The sequence below is a fragment of the Ictidomys tridecemlineatus genome, chromosome 10 (assembly GCF_052094955.1).
Source record: "Ictidomys tridecemlineatus isolate mIctTri1 chromosome 10, mIctTri1.hap1, whole genome shotgun sequence".
NCBI lineage: Eukaryota > Metazoa > Chordata > Mammalia > Rodentia > Sciuridae > Ictidomys > Ictidomys tridecemlineatus.
The window spans coordinates 3,641,906-3,659,343 of NC_135486.1; the positions used below are offsets into that span (position 1 = coordinate 3,641,906).

The 17,438-nt window shown below is 56.3% G+C and overlaps 2 long non-coding RNA genes across 3 annotated transcripts in view; both read left to right on the plus strand.

Moving 5' to 3' along the window:
* Nucleotides 1-644: 644 nt before the first annotated feature.
* LOC120887313 (uncharacterized) overlaps nucleotides 645-17,438 on the plus strand; it is a 60,516-nt gene continuing 43,722 nt past the window's right edge. For both annotated transcript variants that reach the window (XR_013426331.1, XR_013426330.1), the window contains exon 1: nucleotides 645-1,997. This is a non-coding gene — a long non-coding RNA (uncharacterized LOC120887313). The remainder of the gene's footprint in view (nucleotides 1,998-17,438) is intronic.
* Nucleotides 5,400-10,781, plus strand: LOC120887406 (uncharacterized). The gene is made up of 2 exons (XR_013426327.1): nucleotides 5,400-7,958; nucleotides 10,107-10,781. It is a non-coding gene; the product is annotated as an uncharacterized LOC120887406 (long non-coding RNA).

A 17,438-nucleotide genomic window follows, 5' to 3' on the forward strand; every position in this document is an offset into this window, starting at 1 on the left:
TTTTTTGGTACCAGGGATATAAGTCAGGGATGTTTAACCACTGAGCTACATCTCCACCCCTTTTTATTTTTTAATTTTGAGACAGGGTCACACTAAGTTGCGTAAGGGCCTCGCTAAGTTGCCGAGGCTGGCTTTGAACTTGTGATCCTCCTGCCTCAGCCTCCTGAACCCTCTGGAATTACAGGTATGTGTCTCTGCACCCAGCAAAAAACAAAACAGAACAGAACAGCATTAAACGGCATGGCTTTGAAATATATTAGAGTTGCGAAAGGAGAATCGACTATCACTGATAACTTATCTTACAGCATCATTGTAGACCCATGTGCCTCCCTGGCTCTCGCTGCTTTCTCAGCCACCGTGGTGTGTTTCCCCTTGACAAAGCTTGTTTGAACAGATTCCACCTTTGAGACCAAAATCTCTTGGCTCAGTGACTCAGTCGTTTTTGTCTGTGTTGCTAGGTTTGGATGTGGGGTGTCCCTGGAGAGCTCCTGCATTAGTGCAGGAATGTTCAGAGGTGTAATCTCATCAGTGGATTAATCCACTTGGTGGATTATGATTTGAATGCACTACTGGGTAGTAGCTGTGGCAAGGTGGGGGGGCTGGGGGAGGGAGGCCCGGGGGTGTGCTTTTGGGAATATATTTGGTCCCTGGCTCTTTCTCTCCCTGCTTCTCGGGTGCCATAAACTGGGTAGCTTTCCTCCACCGCGTCCTTCTGCCGTGGGGCCTGCCTGGTCTTGGCCCAGGTAATGGCCCAGCCGAGACCTCTGAAACTGTGAGTCAAAATAAACGTCTCCTTCCTTACCTTGCTCTTGTCAAGTACTTTGGTCACAACAAAAGCTGACCAACACAAGTGTCATGAATTCTTGAGAAAATTCTTGACAAAACCAGCCATGCCAAGGGACCTTACGCATCTTGTCTCGTTTTGGTCGAGACGTTTCTGTTCAGATCGACGGGTGGTGTCTCCTTCTGGATTCAGCCGTGCTGGCCTCTGGAACCTAGATCGTGGCCTGACTTTGCTGGGGGTCAGGCCACATAGGCCAGTACCACTGCTGCCACAGAGACACCTGGAAACGTCAGCTGCCTGCACAGGAGAGGCTTACTTCTGACTCAAAAAGCAGAGAGGACTGTGTTCAAGGTGGTGCCTTAGGGACCCAGGCCCCTTCCATCTTCCTGCCCTGCCGTGTCAACCCTAGGCCAGAGGAGGGGACAGAGGTGGCAGTGGCCTCCTTGTGCCCTGTAAACCCACGTCCTGCTCCCTTCTGTTGTGAGAACTGGCCACATGGGCCTGGACACAGGTTTGACTATGGGCAGAGCACTCCAAAGTGCATTCATCAAAGGCTTGGCCCAAAGGATGCTGTGTGACGGGTTGGGGCCTAGCCACTAGGGTGAGCCCTCACCGGGGACTGGGAACTGCCGCTTTCTTTCTCTCTGGGTTGAGACGTGACCGCTTGCTCCCACAGGAGCTCCTGCGTGGTCGCCTGGCACCTCACGGAGTCTCCAACCAATGGAATCTCCCAAATTTTGAGCTTCATCAAAATGTTCTCTTTAAAAAGTTGCCTCAAGTGTTTTGTTACCATGACAGAAATATAAAGGGGTTGCTGGGAAATGGGGTTGGCTGGTGAGTCAGAGCTCTCCATGATGGAAGGGGCTTGGGGATCCCCATATAGTCATGAGCCACCTAGCAGGGACACGGCAGGGAAGTCCGCGGTTGTGGGGACATCACAGAGTGCACTGTTGCTCAGATGCTGCGGTGTCACCAGAGACGGGATTGTGTGGGACCCCCTGCTGTGTGGACGGCTGGTTATGGGCTGCAGCATCCTCTGGTGGTGCATGACTAGCCCCGAGCAGCAGGCTGTGCTCAGAGACAGCTAACGGCCGCTCCAGGAGGGTGGGTGGGAAGAAGGGTGGCCAGAGAGACACAGAGTGTGGCACAGACTCCTCCCCAGTCTCCCTCTCCGATCCATTTTCTTTCCTGGAATCTCAGGACAAAGCCACAGGTAAATTCGGAGGCTGGGGAGCATTCCTGGCTGCCCAATGCTGGGTGACGATGCTGGGTGACGGATGCTGGGTCACGGATGCTGGGTGACGGGAGGAGGTGCGTTCACTGGGGCAGCCTCCCCTCTGTGGGGATGAGGAGGGGGAGGCCACGCTGCAGATCTGGAGAAGCCAGCGAATCAATAAGTCTGACAAAGCCAGGCCCACGACACCGAGGCCGCCTCTTTCCTGCGGAGGTGTGCTCCCTCGGTGACGGTGACGTGGAGGCAGCTGCGTTTCCCTGGCAACGTCACCTGATCCCAGCACTGTGGGCGCAGACACTGATTCCAGGGTTCTCTTCTTTAATGACAAAGAGCTAAAAATGAATTTCATTCCCAAAAAGCCACGGCCTATAAGGAGATACTATGCCGTGCTCATGCCCTCTGTAGGAGGAGACAGCTGGCAAGGTGGACAGTGCCGGGCCCTGAGGGCTGAGTGGGGACAGGGATGCTTCCCTTCCACCCAAGACCTGTGTCCCAGGAACAGGAGACCCTGTCTGCCCTCAGGCTCTCCACTGCCCTGTGCCACTGGAAGAGTGTCGCTGAACTATGTTGTCCATGCCTGGGACTCCCACTCTAGTCCTGGAGGGTTCTGGAAGGATTGAGCGGCACCACTGAGTGCCAGGGTGGTGGGCAGGGGAGAGCCCCCACTGAGTGCCCAGCCTTCAGGAGGGCTGCTGAGAAGTGTGGATTCCACCTGGGAAGCGGCTCCCGGGAGTCAGGGGCTGGGACTGGGCCCTGGCGGGCGGCCAGACCCACAGACCCACGGGGAGTGCTCCACGCCAACCCCGGTGCGCCACGGCCTGGCTGGGTGACCCTGGCCCACAGGACCTCATCGCTGAGCTTCAGGGTCTTGACAAGACGGCAGCAGGGTCCGCTGGGGGCGCTCCAGGGACGGCTCAGCACACTGTTGACCAGTCAGCTGCGCGAATCAAGGAAGGCGGTTTCTCCTCTCTAGAGTCGTCCTTAAGATGTCCCCAGTCCAGGACCGACATTGGCACAGGCCAAGCCTTTGCACACTAGAAACAATGCTCTGCCGGTGGCGCCTTCACGACGGGAGCGTGGTCTTCGTCCCCCGAGAGGAGAGGCAGAGGCCCGGCCTCCCGGTCAGCCTGCAGCAGGCCTGGCCATGCTGTTGGGGGCTCAGAGACAAAGCCCCAGCGCGGCACTGCGACATGCTCAGTGCTCTGAACTAGAGACACAGCCTCAAATCTGGGTCTCCCTCGCTGTCCCCGGCCTCTCCAGCACAGGCAGGGCTGTCCCCAGGTTCTCCTGCCCTGCCCAGGGGCAGCCCCTCCGGACGGGGAGGATGGACTGGCAGAGGAGGCCGCGAGTCAAGCCCACAGCCCCGCCTGGGCAGGCTGGGTCCCAGGCCTTGTCTGTCCTTCGCCGCCGTCACCCTGTCAAAGCCGCCGGCTAAGTTTTGTTTTCCTTGATAATTTTACATGAGAAGTTATAAAAGCTCTGGATGGTGTTAGCTGTCTCCAGAGAGAACCTGAGTCTGCTCCGGGCAGGCTGTGGTCTTGGTCTTGTTGGACTGAGATGATTCGGAGCCGCATTCCATTTTGTGGGGAGTCTGATGTATTTTACTTCCTGGAGTTGGCCCTTCCAGGGCACACGAGCCACCTAACGGTTCCCCAGAGACGTCCATGTCCCCATGTCCAGAACCTGGGAGTGGGCCCGTTACATGCAAAGGGGGTCAGAAGTTGCAGGCTGAATGACAGTGGCTCATCAGCTGGCCTGAGGAGATCGCTCTGGGGCTGGGGCTGCAGCTCAGTGGCAGAGCGCTTGCCTGGCCTGTGTGATGCAAGTCATGCCCTTGTTGGGGCCTCTTTTCCCTCCTTGGCACAGGGAGGGTCTCAGAAATGACCTCTGGCTCTTGCCAGCTGTACTTTGGGGCCAGCCCTGGGTTCTGGAGAGCACAGTGCAGTTGTTTGTGGGGTCTAGGAGGTGCCTGGAGGGGGCTTCTGTCACTCACTTCCATCTTGGTGAAATAAAGCCATTTATGTAGAAAATAATGTGAGAGCTCAGCTGCATGTTACGGGAGTATTGGGATGATTCAGAGCAGCAGACAGCCAAGATTCCAGTTTGGATCTAGTGAAATGAGAGCCCAACATGGTGAACACTTGTCGCTAAAAAATAATCACCTTGAGCCCAGTACTTTCTAGTCAGCATAGTTTGGTTAATTAATCCAAGATTAATCAGGAAAGTTAATTGAATTCATAGAACTTAATGAACTAACGTCATGATGGATCTAGGACCCCGAGGGAGCTGCAGGCAATCTATCTTTGGTTGTTTTTGCAAACTGTGATTTTGACCTGACAATTGAGTTTTTCTTTTCTTTTCTTTTTTTTTTTTTTTAATGCAGCATAGCAGCTAAATGAATGGCAGTCGTATCCAGATGAAATTAGTTGGTATTTTGCAAGCTCTGTAGTTCAGTTTGCTTTCTGGGAAGGGAGTCAAAAGAAAAAGTACTAAAAGCCCTTGATTATGTAAGCATTAGACCATAAGCAGGGGCTCCGCCAGGATTTCTCTTACACATCTTTGCTTCCCCAGTCTTCAGCACAGAGCTTGGTACAGAGTAGGTGATTAACTAACCGAGGGAATAAACGACTCTTTCATCCATCCATGCAATGTACATTCAATAAGCTACCCGCTCCAGGCCCTGTGGTATGAATTGGAACTAAGAGGTGAAAAGTGAGTTACAGCCCCTGACTTACAGGGTGGCTGTCCCCAACAAGTAATTGCACACAATTTGGTGTAGTAAAGGTCAGTGACAAGAATGGGAGAGGTTGTTGGGCACAGCAGGAAGGACAGAGAAGGACCACAGGAGCTTGGGGGTTCACAAAGCTGTGTCTTCAATAGGAGCAGACGCTGGCCTGGAAGAGACCGGAACCGCGTCGCTCGGGGAAGGGCGGGTGCGCAGCAGGGAGCCTGAGTGGTGAGCAGCCTCCTGGGCAAGCCGGGGCGAGGGTGGGGAGCTGGCGGGTGGGTCCAGCCTGACTTTGTGTGGACCTAATAGAAGGGTTGAAGGGTTTCAGGAGGGGAGTGTAGGGTGCACGTTTTAGGGAGGAATTCTTGTAAGCGAGTGGTGGGGGAGCTGCAGGGGAGAGCCTGGCAGAGATGCTGTAGTGAGAGGGCAGCGGGCAAGGAGGCTCCGCTGGACGGGAGGACCCAGTCCTGGTCAAGTTCATTTCTCTGAGCATCCTTTAATTCCACCTCGTAGGTTATTTTGAGTTTAAATGAGAAATGCCATGCCACAAGAATCTAGGTGTAAATATGAGCTGCTTATCATTCTCCCAGGGGCAGGCAGAGCTACGGGGAGAGGAGGAGGGACGGAGGGGACATCTGGGAGGTAGTTAGAAGGCCGAGGCTGCTGCTCCAGGAGCAGGTGGGCTGTGCCGGCAGCTGGGCCGTCTGCTCTGCTCCTGGAGATGAACTTCAGTGGGGCCTGGGCCGCTGGTCTTGGGCCAGCTCAGAGCCGTGGGCAGCAGAGAGGCTGTCTGGATGTGGCAGCTGCCCGGAGTGCCCACGAGCCTCACGGCCCTGTCCTGGCAGGGTCTGCCTCTGCGCTGTGGTGTGTGACATCCACTCCTCGTTCCTGAGCAGCAGAGCCCCGTGGGCCCCCGGGGCAGAGTGCAGACGTGATCCGCCTGGGAAGGAGCTCAGCACTGCAGATGAGCTCGTGTGAGCCCCAGCGGAACCCTGCCTACTACTGCTCTGGTCTGAACCCCACTATTAGTAATCTGATGGAGACAGGAATTTGGGGTTACAGAGAAAGAACGACATACTGAGCCTCAAAAGATCCCAGCACCTAGGGAAAAAGCAGCGAGCTTGAACTGTTGGAATGCAGCAGACCTCACCAACAAGCCAGATGTGGATCTTACAACCAGCAAGTCCTGAGCAATGGCGCCCCCTGTGGCCAGGTCCCAGCCAGCAAACCACCAGGCCCCAGCCAGGCGCAAGTGCAGAATTGAGCACTGGAGCCTGACTCCAGCCTGCCCCCTGCCACTGTCCCTCTAAACACTCTCAGGGTGCCGGTGCTCTCCCCTAACTGTGCATTCCTTGCTGGATCCCACAGCTTTCCACTCTGACAGCCCCCTGACCCTGGAGTGCATCTCTGCTTTCCTAAAGGGGTTTCTCTCTGTGCCTCTGACTTTTGCATCCTTAAGTCAATTTCTGTGATGTTTATCAAGAACCCCCTGGGTCCTGAGTTGAGGTCCCCCTCTCCTGGGACTCGTTGCACCTCCTCAGGTGACAGAATCACTTAGATTTAAAAGCTCTATGTCTCCATTGAATGCAAAACCGTCAGGGAAAGGTCTTATTATTAAAGGAAGGGTTAACAATTATAATGGAATAACATCAGCCAACATAGGTGGAGAACTGTTTGGTACCAGGCAATGTGATGGTACCTTTTATTCACTGCCTCATTTAATTTTCAAACAGTTCTGTAAGGTGATGTTGTTATGCATGCAGACATGCGGGTTCAGAGAAGTTAAGAAACTTGGCTAAACACACACAGCATGCATCTTTGGTAGCACTAGACAGAGAGAACTATGGTGAGAGAGGGAGAGTGAGAGCTGGAGAGAGGTGGATGTCTGAAGTGGGATGTTGGACAGGTGGTCCTGGAGTAGAGAGAAAAGGGGGCGTGTAGAACTGGCCAGGACTGGCCCTGCTTGCCTCCTAGTCATTGCATTTACAGGCCGGCCCTTCCCTGATTCTGCCAGCTCTCATCTTAGTCTGGAGGCACACGGGGCTCCTGAGACAGGTTGGGTGTGAGAGCTAAGACAGAACTAAGAGGGCTAAGAGATTTGGTCGTATCCATGCTCCTCCAGCCACAGTCACAGAGGCCAACAGATGCCCCGAGGGCGGGCTGGGCTCTGGTCTTCTCTGCCAGGCTCAGGGCCTGGCACTCGGCCCCACAGAGCCCTGCAAACCCTGCTGCCAGTGATGAAGGAGCCTGTGCGTGCAGGAGGGGCAGAGGAGAAGCCAACGCAGCCAAGCCTCAGGGTCTACCCGTGGCTGCTGGCCCACTGCAATCCCATCCCACATTCTGTTTCCAGCTGGGAAGTGGGCAGAGAAGACAAGACAGAGAAGGCACCCGGCCGTGGTTCAGGGTCACGGTGACACATGTTCCTCAGGGTCAGGTGGCTGGATGGTCTCCAAGGGGTGTGTGGTCCCAGCAGCCAGAGCGCCGGGGAGCAGGCAGCTGCTGCAGCTCTGAGAGGGCCTCAGAGAAGGCACTGGGGGGTCTGTGTGTGGCCCCGCGGGGACCTCTGACCTCGTGATCTTCTAGGGCCTCAGCTTACTCGGGTTGTGACATAGAGCAGGTGAAGAGTTTTCACGCTGTTCTGGGGAGACGTGAAGACCACGGAAAGGAATAACTTGTTCCCACGCCCGAGATGGCTGTGCGCGTCGTGCTGGGACGAAAGCGGTCACAGTGAGCCGTTCCTGAGGATCAGCACCTTCTAAGTGAGGGGATGGTGGCTAAAGACCTAAAAGAGATTTCTGCCTTGATGGGTAAACAATTTCGAGCCACAGCATGGTGACTTTGAGGGGTTAAGTGGTCAATCGTGTGCATGTACAGGGAATGGATTTTGGCCCAAACAAAATCGAGATGAACAATGTCATCGCCGGTCTTAAGTGGGACAGTCATTAAGGACGTGACGTGGCTTTCTCTGGTTGCATGGTGTCAGCACTCAACAGAGTCACAGGACAAAGTCACCTGTGCGACACGAGCCTGGTGTGACACGGGCCAGCTTCTCAGCATGACGCCCAGCTCCTGTTGTGGTCTGGGTCACTCTTACTGGGCGTCCTGTGTCCCTAGGCATGTCTTCCAACTTCTGTGAGCCTCTGTTCCGTCACCTGTGCGAGGGAGAACAGGAGTCCACGGCTGTCACACCCACGAGCGGGCAGCAGGTGCAGGTGGGTGTGTCTGGGAAGCCGTTGGCGCTGTCCTGCGTGTGGCAGGTCCTCCCTCCAGCTGTCCCCCCATGCAAACAAGCAGACCCGGGGCTCCGACATGGGAGGACAGGGGTGGCTTTCCCGTGGGCATGAGAGTTGTCCCACAGGCCACAGAGTTGAACCACGCTGAGGAAAAGGCGGGGCTCGGGCCAGTGTGTGGACTCACTGGGGACACTCCTCCGGGTAAGACGGGCACCTGGTGATCATCCGTGGCCTCCTTTGTGAGACTTGCTGCTGCCTGGCAGCCGTGACGTCTCATAAGACGTGGGTCAAACTTTATAATCGTGTCTTGCGCTCATTCCCATCCAGCCCACAGGAGGGAGTGGGTAGGGATCAGAACCACGAGTCTCTGAACCAGGTCTCTGCGGTTGGAGCCTTTTCTCTTCAAGGCTGTAACGCAGTGTCACTTGGTTTGGAGGGGAAGGCGTGTGGGCAGGGGTGGACGAAGGCTGGGGCTCGGCAAGGAAGGAGCGAGGCTGCACTTGTCACACACGTCCGACACCTTTTCCAACTAAGTTGTGCATTGGGATTCTTCCTGGGTGCTCGGGTTCCCTCTGGGTCTCGGGTGCCTATGACGGCAGGTGGTGGGGAGGCCCGGAGGCCCCCTGGGAGGCTCTGCCTGCAGTTAGATGACGGGGGCATCGACTCTCCCAGCTTGTAGCCTCCTAGGGGCAGTTCTGGAGAGAGGTGGCCTGGAGCCCAGTTCGGGTACACTCAGGGCTTGGGGCTGGCAACGCTGTGAGCACCTGGGACGCTCTTTTCCAGAGACCGCGGGGGCTGGTGTGGCAGAGGCACCTGAGCGCCAAGGCACCAGGCCCTTGTCTGATGTGCTAGAAGCTTCTGGAGAGTCGCGCAAGCTTTTCCCTTCTCATGTCCTCCATCTGAAATGTGTGGAGGACGCAGTGGGGTCTCTTCTCAGACGGGCCTGATCATCCCAGAGGCTGTGACGAAGTGGAGACAGGGAAACGGGAGGGCACGGGACAAGTGCCGGACACCCCAGGCTGCCGTGGCCATCTGGGCTGCTTGCAGGAGAGGAAGTGGCCGGAGATGCCACCTAGCAGGCGCCAGGGATGAGTGAGGGGTGGCAACCTGAGGCAGTATTGGGTGGTGGCTGGGACTCAGACCCAGGCCCTGCCGCCTGGGCACGTGGTCCCACCTGGGTGGTCACGGGGGTGACATGAGAGCGTGTGGGTGGCAGGCTGCTGTGCTGGGGACCCTGTGACAGCAGCACATGCATGGGCGTGATCGCTGGGTGTGAGGGGTGACCACGTGCACAGGAGACTCGACCCTTCTGTGTGCAAGACCCTCCCCAAGTCCCTCAAGCCCTAAACCACGCAGCCAGGAGGGAGGCACAAAGTCGTGACAGTGTTTGGGTTCATCACATGGAGGTGCTGACTTGTCTACGGTATAGAGGTTCCTTCAGGAAGGTGTGGCCCTTTCAGAGGGGGTTGGTCATGTTGAGTGAATTTCTTTTAGGGTGGCCTTAGAGGTGGTGGGCAAGGATGGCCATCCTTCATGTATTAATCCAGCAAACTCTTACCGAGCACGTGCCTGTGGCACGAGGAAGGCTAGGAGACGCGGATACAGCCGGGAGCAGACCAGTCTGCCCCGGAGGTGCCTGAGAATTAAGGGAGAAGACCCTACGAGAGCGCCTTTCGGGTGTCGAGTGAAGAGACAGATGCTGGGAGGACCGGCCCTGCCCTTGGCCAAAGGGCTGTGGAGCGAGGCCAGGAGGGAGCCCAGGGAGACAAAGGGGGCAGCACCCTGTTCGGGAGGGCCCGGGACAGGGGCCGCTCTGCACAGCTCACGGGGTTTGACCGCCCTCTGGCTCTCCATCATCCAGCACCCGCCTCTGCTCTGAGAAATGTCCACTCTTCAACCAGGACACAGCAAAGCCAGGCAGCCAGGGTCCCCAGGGTCACAGTGGGGTGAGGCAGAGGTGACCAGCTCCCACTGCCCTGTCCTGCCCCTGCCCCTGTCCTGGTGCGAGTGGGGCTGTTAGTGTGGGAGCCGGGTGGGGAGGGGCTGGGCACAGGGTCTGGCTCAGAGCACTGGAAACAGCCCTCGTTTGGCAGAGTGTGCGGTGACTCGGGTCTATTATCTCCACAGCTCACAGTTTCATGGGACATTTGTGCAGACGAGATTGATCAGCAGCGGGAGGAAAATAGCCGTTGCCTAGGCAACCAGCCGATGACTCATCCTGGCTTTGAAGCAGCCAAAGCCCTGAGACTGCAGTAATTTTCCGGATGCTCGGCCGCCCTCTCCCTCTCCCCCACCTCCATCCTTCACTGCCTTCTGCACACCCATGTCCCCAGGTCCCTTAACGCTGGTGGCCGCCCATGTGTCCTGTGCTCCCTGGGATGGTGCCACAGGCCCCCTCCCACCATCGTCTATGATGGGACCTGCCGCTCTCTGCTCTCTGGGTCTTGGGTGCCCGTGACTGCAGGTTGTGTGGGGGGGTGCTCTGTGGGGACAGTCTCAGCGATGGCCACACTGCACAGGCCCCACACTGCATGGGCTCCACACTGCACGGGCCCCACGCTGCACGGGCCCCACACTGCGGAGCCCTGTGACCTCTTTCAGGTCCTGCAGCAGCTCCCCCTCACTGAACCTGACCTAAGCTCAGCCTCTGTGTCAGTGGCCTGCAGCGTGCTCCCCCCGGAGACAGCTGGGCCAGGTTTTCCAGGCCCTTCTTAGGGACCCATCATGATCCTCTCTTAGGACATGTCCCCTCCCACGGCCTTTAGTTAATGAAGGACTAGGCCTGTGACCTCAAGACCCAAAGGAAGCGGATCTTGAATTAGCCCTCTGAGGGGCCAGGCAGCGGGGCGCAGGCGGCACCTCGGCCGAAGGCGACGTCCTTTGCCCAGCACCGTGCCGTTGCCCGTCCTGACTTGGAAAATCATGTTGGATGTGAGTGCCAAGCTCCTAATCCCATCTGACACGTGCAGCCCACACATGTGCGTGTGCACACGACACATCACATGTGGCACACACACTACATGCCACACACCATACATGACACACATACACCAATCCCCCACCACACACATGTGCACATACATACATACACACACCCCATGCATGTACACACAACAATCAACACAGAATACATACCACATACACACAGTACACGGCACACACCCTGCTTACCACACACTATACGTGACACACACCATGCCCACACACCACATGTGGGCACACACCACACACAATACATACCACACACACACACACCACAATGCCCCCACCACACAGGGCACCCCCACTCGGAGCACCCTGGCAGCTGGTGGAGGTCGGCGCCCCACCCTTCCTTCTGGGTGGCAGGTGTCCACGTGTGCTGACGTGGTCCTGGGGGGTAGCTGACCGTCAGAAGGTGCTGGAGCCCGGGAGAGGACAGGGTGCAGCTGCCCCAGGAGCTCACCCTCGGGTCCCTGGGTGGCCAGGTGCCTTTCTGTGAGCCCCGTGGCTCAGGCCTGTGACGTCTTTCCAACTGGTGCTCGCTCTGTCTGGCCTCACTGCCACTCTGCCTCGGGAACGACAGCCCCAAAGCCACCAGAGTCAGGCTGTGCCCACTCCCTGTGTCCCACCCAGCACATAGCTGTCCTCCTGGTTGCTGGCATGTTGGGGACCAGCCTGCCTTGGGCACCTCCTGGTCTGAGAAGCTGTGCGGCCCAGGGCGCACCCTCCAGCTCTCTGAACACTCAGGTAGGAAGCAGGAACCTCCTGTGGGCAGGACTGTTGGGTGGGGCTCCAACCCTCTGCCAAGGGCAGGCCGCCTTTGTACTGCGCCCGGTGGCGCTCCCCACGACGCCCGCAGGCTTGCCCAGGGGCGGCAGGTGCCGCTCTCACCCAGCGGCCCCCTGGGGTTTTGAACGCGTTTACAGATCACGTCTTTATTCACTCGGTTCCTCATTCAGCAGAGATGAGTTCGGTGCCTGTGCGCTCAGACCTGGGAGTGTTTCCAGAAGCAAAGGGCCGTGCCAGCACTGGGCCGTGCTCCTCGCGGAAGGCAGAACCCGCGGGCGCACAGGCCAGGGGGCTTTGCCAATGGGCAGGGGGGCTGGAGGGCAGGGAGCTGAGACTGCGAGGCAGGAGCTCTGAGCGGGGGGTGGCAGGTGGGACCAGGGGTGGCAGGGGGTCAGCAGGACGGAGGGGGGGGGTAGTGACAGGGAGGAGCTCTGGGCAGAGGGACTGGATGGAGGGGACGGTGCTCCTGAGAAGCAGGGCTCAGCTGAGCTGGGACAGGGAAGGAGCCCCAGGGTCTGTGAAGTGGCACAGGGTGCCGTGGGGGGCCCCAGGCCAGTGGCAGGTTGGCCCAGGTGCGGGAGCACGTGGTCCCTTCCCGTCTCCGCCTTTCCCCCTCCTGCCCGTCCTCCCCACATGCCCCTGTCCTCCTGAGCAGGGTGGGGAGCCACTGGTTATCTGCTCAGGAGCCACATGTCAAAGAGTCAGGTGAGGCGAGCCCTGCAGCCTGGACTGCTTTGACCTTGGTCTTGGCAGCAGTGTCCTGGTCTTCGTGGCCACGGTTGTGCTGCTGGTGTTGGTGGCTGTGGTCTGCTGCTTGTGTCCCTGGGGCCTGCTTTTCTGCCTCTCTTCTCAGGTTGGTCAGGGCCAGCGGCTGCCCCAGGACCACCTTGCCTCGGCTCCTGCTCTACCTCTGCCACGTGGCTGCCGTGGCCTTTGAGTGCCCGCCTGGGGCCCAGGAAGCTTGGCCTTCTGATCCCTGCTCCTGTGAGTCTTGCAAGCCGTTGGCTGTCGGCTGGTGCTCACTGTTTATGGGACCTTACGGAAGCTGAGGAAGGTGGCCTGGGCCTTCTGTTTCCCACCACAGAACAGAGCACATGGGAGGGGATGCGCCAGGGAACCCCGTATTCTGGGCAGCCAGACTTGGTTCTGGTTTAAGCCAATAGAAAGGATGAAGAGAGCCAGAAACCCCTGTCCTGCATGCCCGTGGCTTGCTGCAAAGCCCCATTTTCAAAGTCAAAAATCTGAACCCTTCCTCCCCAGCCACCTTGCATTTTTTCTTTACGATCTTCATCTTCGCCTGAGCAGATGGCCGCCTATAGCCATCTAGGGAGAAATTTACTTTTTTGGGTGAGGCAAAAGAGAAAAGCGTGTGTGGGGTATGGTCCAAAATAGGATTGCTGCTACTCTACTCTTCTAAGGACTGTGAGTGTTCTTCCCAGATCACTGGGAAGTCATTGAACATTTTTAGCAAGGGAGTGATAGATTTAGATTTGCATTTTTATAATAATCTGCTTGCTTCTGTAGAGAAATGGGTTGGATGGGGCATGGGTTACATGTCTACGGGTCGGCCAGCTGTTGGTGGTGGCAAAGGAGTAGAGGCAGGTGACAGAGGCACAGTGTGGAGAAGATCAGAAGCAGGTGCCAAGGAGTAGATGTCAAGACAGAAGGTTGGCTTCTGCTTCATATGGCTGCAGATATTTTATGAACATTTGCAGAGAGGGGGAATAGTAGGAGGTCAAGTTGTGAAGATGTCAAGTCCAGGAGGACATTTGTAATCAAGGTACCTCTGAGGGACACAGGTGGGCATGAGCAGCACGTGTTGGGATATTTGAGTCTGGGCCTGGGGAGCGTCATTGTGAGTGCGTATCTTGCCTGTTTGGCTGCTATGACAAAATGCCTAAGACTGGCAGCTGATAAACAAAAGACCTACTTCTCACAGTCCTGGAGCTGGACAGGTCAAGGCGGCCTGTCCCTGAGGGCTCACTTCCTGGTTCATAGACTGTGTCTTCAAGGTGGTCCTCCTGTGATGGAGGAGGGTAGGCAGCTCTCTGAGGACCTTTCATAAGGATGCTGTTATGGTCTGGATCAGAAACGTCCCCCAAACAGCCACAGGTTGAAGGTGTGGCCGCCAGTGCAGCAGTGTTCCGAGTGGGTCTTGGGGACGAGTGGATCACGAGAGCTCTGACCTCGAGGATGGAAGAGTCCACTTATGGATGCATAATCTGCTCGGTATTGGGAGGTGGTGGACACAGGAAGTGGGGCTGAGTGGAGGAAGTGGGTGGTTGTGGGTGTGTCCTGAGGGTGCCCTTGGTCCCCAGGCCCTGCCCCTGTTTCCAGCCCCTGTGAGGTGAGCCACTGAGCTCCATTCCAGGATGCCTCCAGCATGAGGCCGCGGGGCTCAGTGACCACCCACGAACCTCCGAAACCCAATACATCTTTCCTCCCACGAACCTGTCCTCCTCCAGCACTCTGTCCCAGTGACAGAAAGCTGACGAATGCTCTGCCTTCCCGGCCTCCTCGCCCCCATGGCCACCTTCCGAATCCTGTGAATTTCATTCTCTGGGTTTTGTGAGATAAGACCCAGAGAGAAGTTGGTGGTGAGCGGCTGGGTCCGGTGGCCACACTGGAGGGCATCACCGGCCATTTAGAGCCGAGACACAGAGCTGCCCCAGGCCACTCCATGGAAGTGGAGGAATCCAGCTTGCTGATTGGATTGTATGGATGTCCCCTGCTGTGGTCAGCTGTGGACACTCAGCTGCAAAGCCCAGCAGATACTCAGGCCCCACCTGCCAAGTACAGAATCGGGTTTTGTCTCAAACTCAGTTTCATCCTGAGAGGAGAAGCCCTTTCAGTGGTGTACAGGAGAGGGCAGGGGACCTTGAGGGGAGACGTGTGTCACTGGGGACCCTGGGAGTTGAGGGGGCTCCCATCCGGGGGTCTCCATTTTCATTGTCCTCTTGAGAGTGGATGGGGGACTGGTAGGACAGGCTTGGAGAGAGGGGCAAAGGTCTTGTTGCTGCCCAGGAGTGGGAAGACAGGTGGGTGGGGAGGTGGTCACTCTGCTGGGCCGTCTCCAACCTTGACCTTCTCTACTTTCTCCTCTGGTCTTTCTGCCTCTGATTTCTATCACCCACCGGTACCCAGGGTCTACGGGCTCTCCCCCCTGGGTTCCTCAGTCCAGCTTCCCACAGATAAACACCACTGTCCTGCATCTGAAGAAGTAAATCACCCATGGAATTAAAAAAAATCAAATATGACTTAAAATATAATTTTCCTCACTTTTCTGCAGCAAATTGAAGTCTTTGTCTTTAATTTCCTTCCTCCTTGTGGTCCAAACCAGGTGTGCTGTGGTTTTCTGTAGGTGGCCCTCTGCTAGGAGATTACGAGGGGCCAGGCTTGGAGCACAGCAAGCTCAGGATCCAGGAGGCAGCCAACATCACGGGAGTTGGCTGGTGTTGCAGGGCGAGGAGCTGACAGAGGAGCAGACAGAGATTTTTAAAAAATGTTGATTTCAAAGTATCTGAGAGCAAATGACCTTGTTTTGGTCTGGGTAGAAAATATTAAAATGAAAAAGTACAGATTGAGAAACGGAAGTGGCCTCTGCTAGTGACCGTCGCACGATGAGAGGCCACGGAACACAGCACGTTGGAGAGCCCTCCGTGACCACCTGCCTTCGTGAGGGTCTAGTGTCCCGTGAGAACACATCACCCCACTTCTTGGAGTGCAGCAGGATGGGGTATTCATAGAACTGAGTAGAATTTTCCTTGTAGCATTGAGATTAAAGTTCACTGCTGTGTCCAGAGCCGCCTCGGAGCCCATGGGTGCGGGTTGAGAGGACCATGATGAGTAGCTGGGCCGGTGGGACTTACAGGGGCTTCACAGCTGGGACACGGAGGAGGGCTGGGAGGCAGGGAGACCGACTTTTAGGGGATACTGTGGTTGGATAAGAAACAATTCCCTTCTCCCCAAAGCCATGGGGGTGCACCTCAAGAGAATGCCTGCAACCATGGAAATGACCACCCTGGGCCTCCTGCTGGAAGTTTCAGAGCTTTGGGGACATGAGGACATTGGATTGCTGGTGGCCACTGCACCTTGGAAATGATGACACACACACACACACACACACACACACACACACACACACACACTCATATGCAGAGGAGTGGGGGGACGGAGCTGGCCTATGTGATAAGTAAGCCGTTGTCAGAGTTCAATTTGGCTGCAGGTGACAAATCCTAAAGTAACAGTGTAGATTAAGTCAGGGCTCATTTCTCTACAAAAAACCCCATAGACTGGTCAGCAGGAAGGAATTCTAGCTCTAATGATGACAGGCCAGACAGCTGGGCCAGCCTGCACTGCTACTGAAACACCGGGGGACCCTCTCCTCAAAGCCATCCAAGTGCGAACAAGACGGAATGCCAGGCCGACGGGGAGCTGAGAGGCGGGAGCAGAGTGCTGGGAGGGGTGGGTTTCAGATTCCAAGGGGGGGTCGGTCAGGGGAGACCTCACTGAGAAGTTGACCTTTGAGCGGAGACTTCAAGGTGGTGGGAAGAAGATCACAGAAAAATGAGTAGCCAGGACCCCCTCACGTCTGACCTCAGCCTCTCCAGGTTCCCAGGGGTGATCTGAACCGTGAGGAAAGAAAGGGACGGGGAGAGAAAGGAAGGGGCAAAGTGGGGAGACCTTGGAGGGGCAAGGTGACCTTGGAGGCAGAAATAAGATTTGGGACTTTGATCTACTGGCTTGGTCTTGGCTCAGAAGAAGAGCGAAGCCATTGCTCATGATGAATTTTTATTTTATCAGTTAATCTGTGTTGGATTTCCTAGTCATTCATGCATTAAATTTCAGACTTCTCACAGATCTCTAATCCCATCATCTTTGCAGAATTATTTTCACTAATTTTTTTCTTTCTAGTCTCATCTATATGCATGGCTTTTTTCAATTCATAACAACCTCTGCCGAACCCAGACATGAGTCACACAGTTAGGCACATCCCTCCCGGTATCTCTGACGTAGCCTATGAGGAATGGCGATGGGCAGTCACCTCATCGGGCTCCTGAGGACATGGTGGGAGCAGGGGACCAGAGCAGGTCAGTCAGAAGCTGAGTCCTCAAAATGGAAGGCCCTGGGGTGTCACCAGGGTGAAGAGGCCAGTTTCCACCCTGTGCACCCACGCAGGTGTCTCCAGGGCCCCTGGTAGAGGGCACCGGGCTGTGGTGTAAAGGAAAAGAGGTCCAGGTTAAAAAAAACAACTTTACTAATTAGAAGTCACTTTACATCCCTCCACCCAGAGAGGGAAGCCTTAGTGGGATGAAGCTTCTTGAACAAAAACTTATTCTAAATATCTTCCCTAACTTTCAGTAAGTGTATACTCTCCACGGCAGGGTTGGGTTGGTTCTGGAGTTCAGAATGACGTAAGTCCCAGGCAGGAGACTGGGGGAGGAACATTTTCTTCTCCTCCGAGCTGCGTCTGCTGCATTCCCCAGTGGGCCTGAAGATGGAGCCGGTGGGCGTCCTCTGTCAGGGCAGCTCCTGACTTTTGGACCAGAGGGTGCGGCTCAGCTGCTGCTTCTCCACTGCAGATTTACCCAGCTTTCTGTGGCTCCGCTGTGTTTTCTGTTCTTTTCTCTCTGCCAGGATGATGGTGAATTTCAGACCAGACTCGGTTGCAAACCTCTCCCTGCCAGGGCC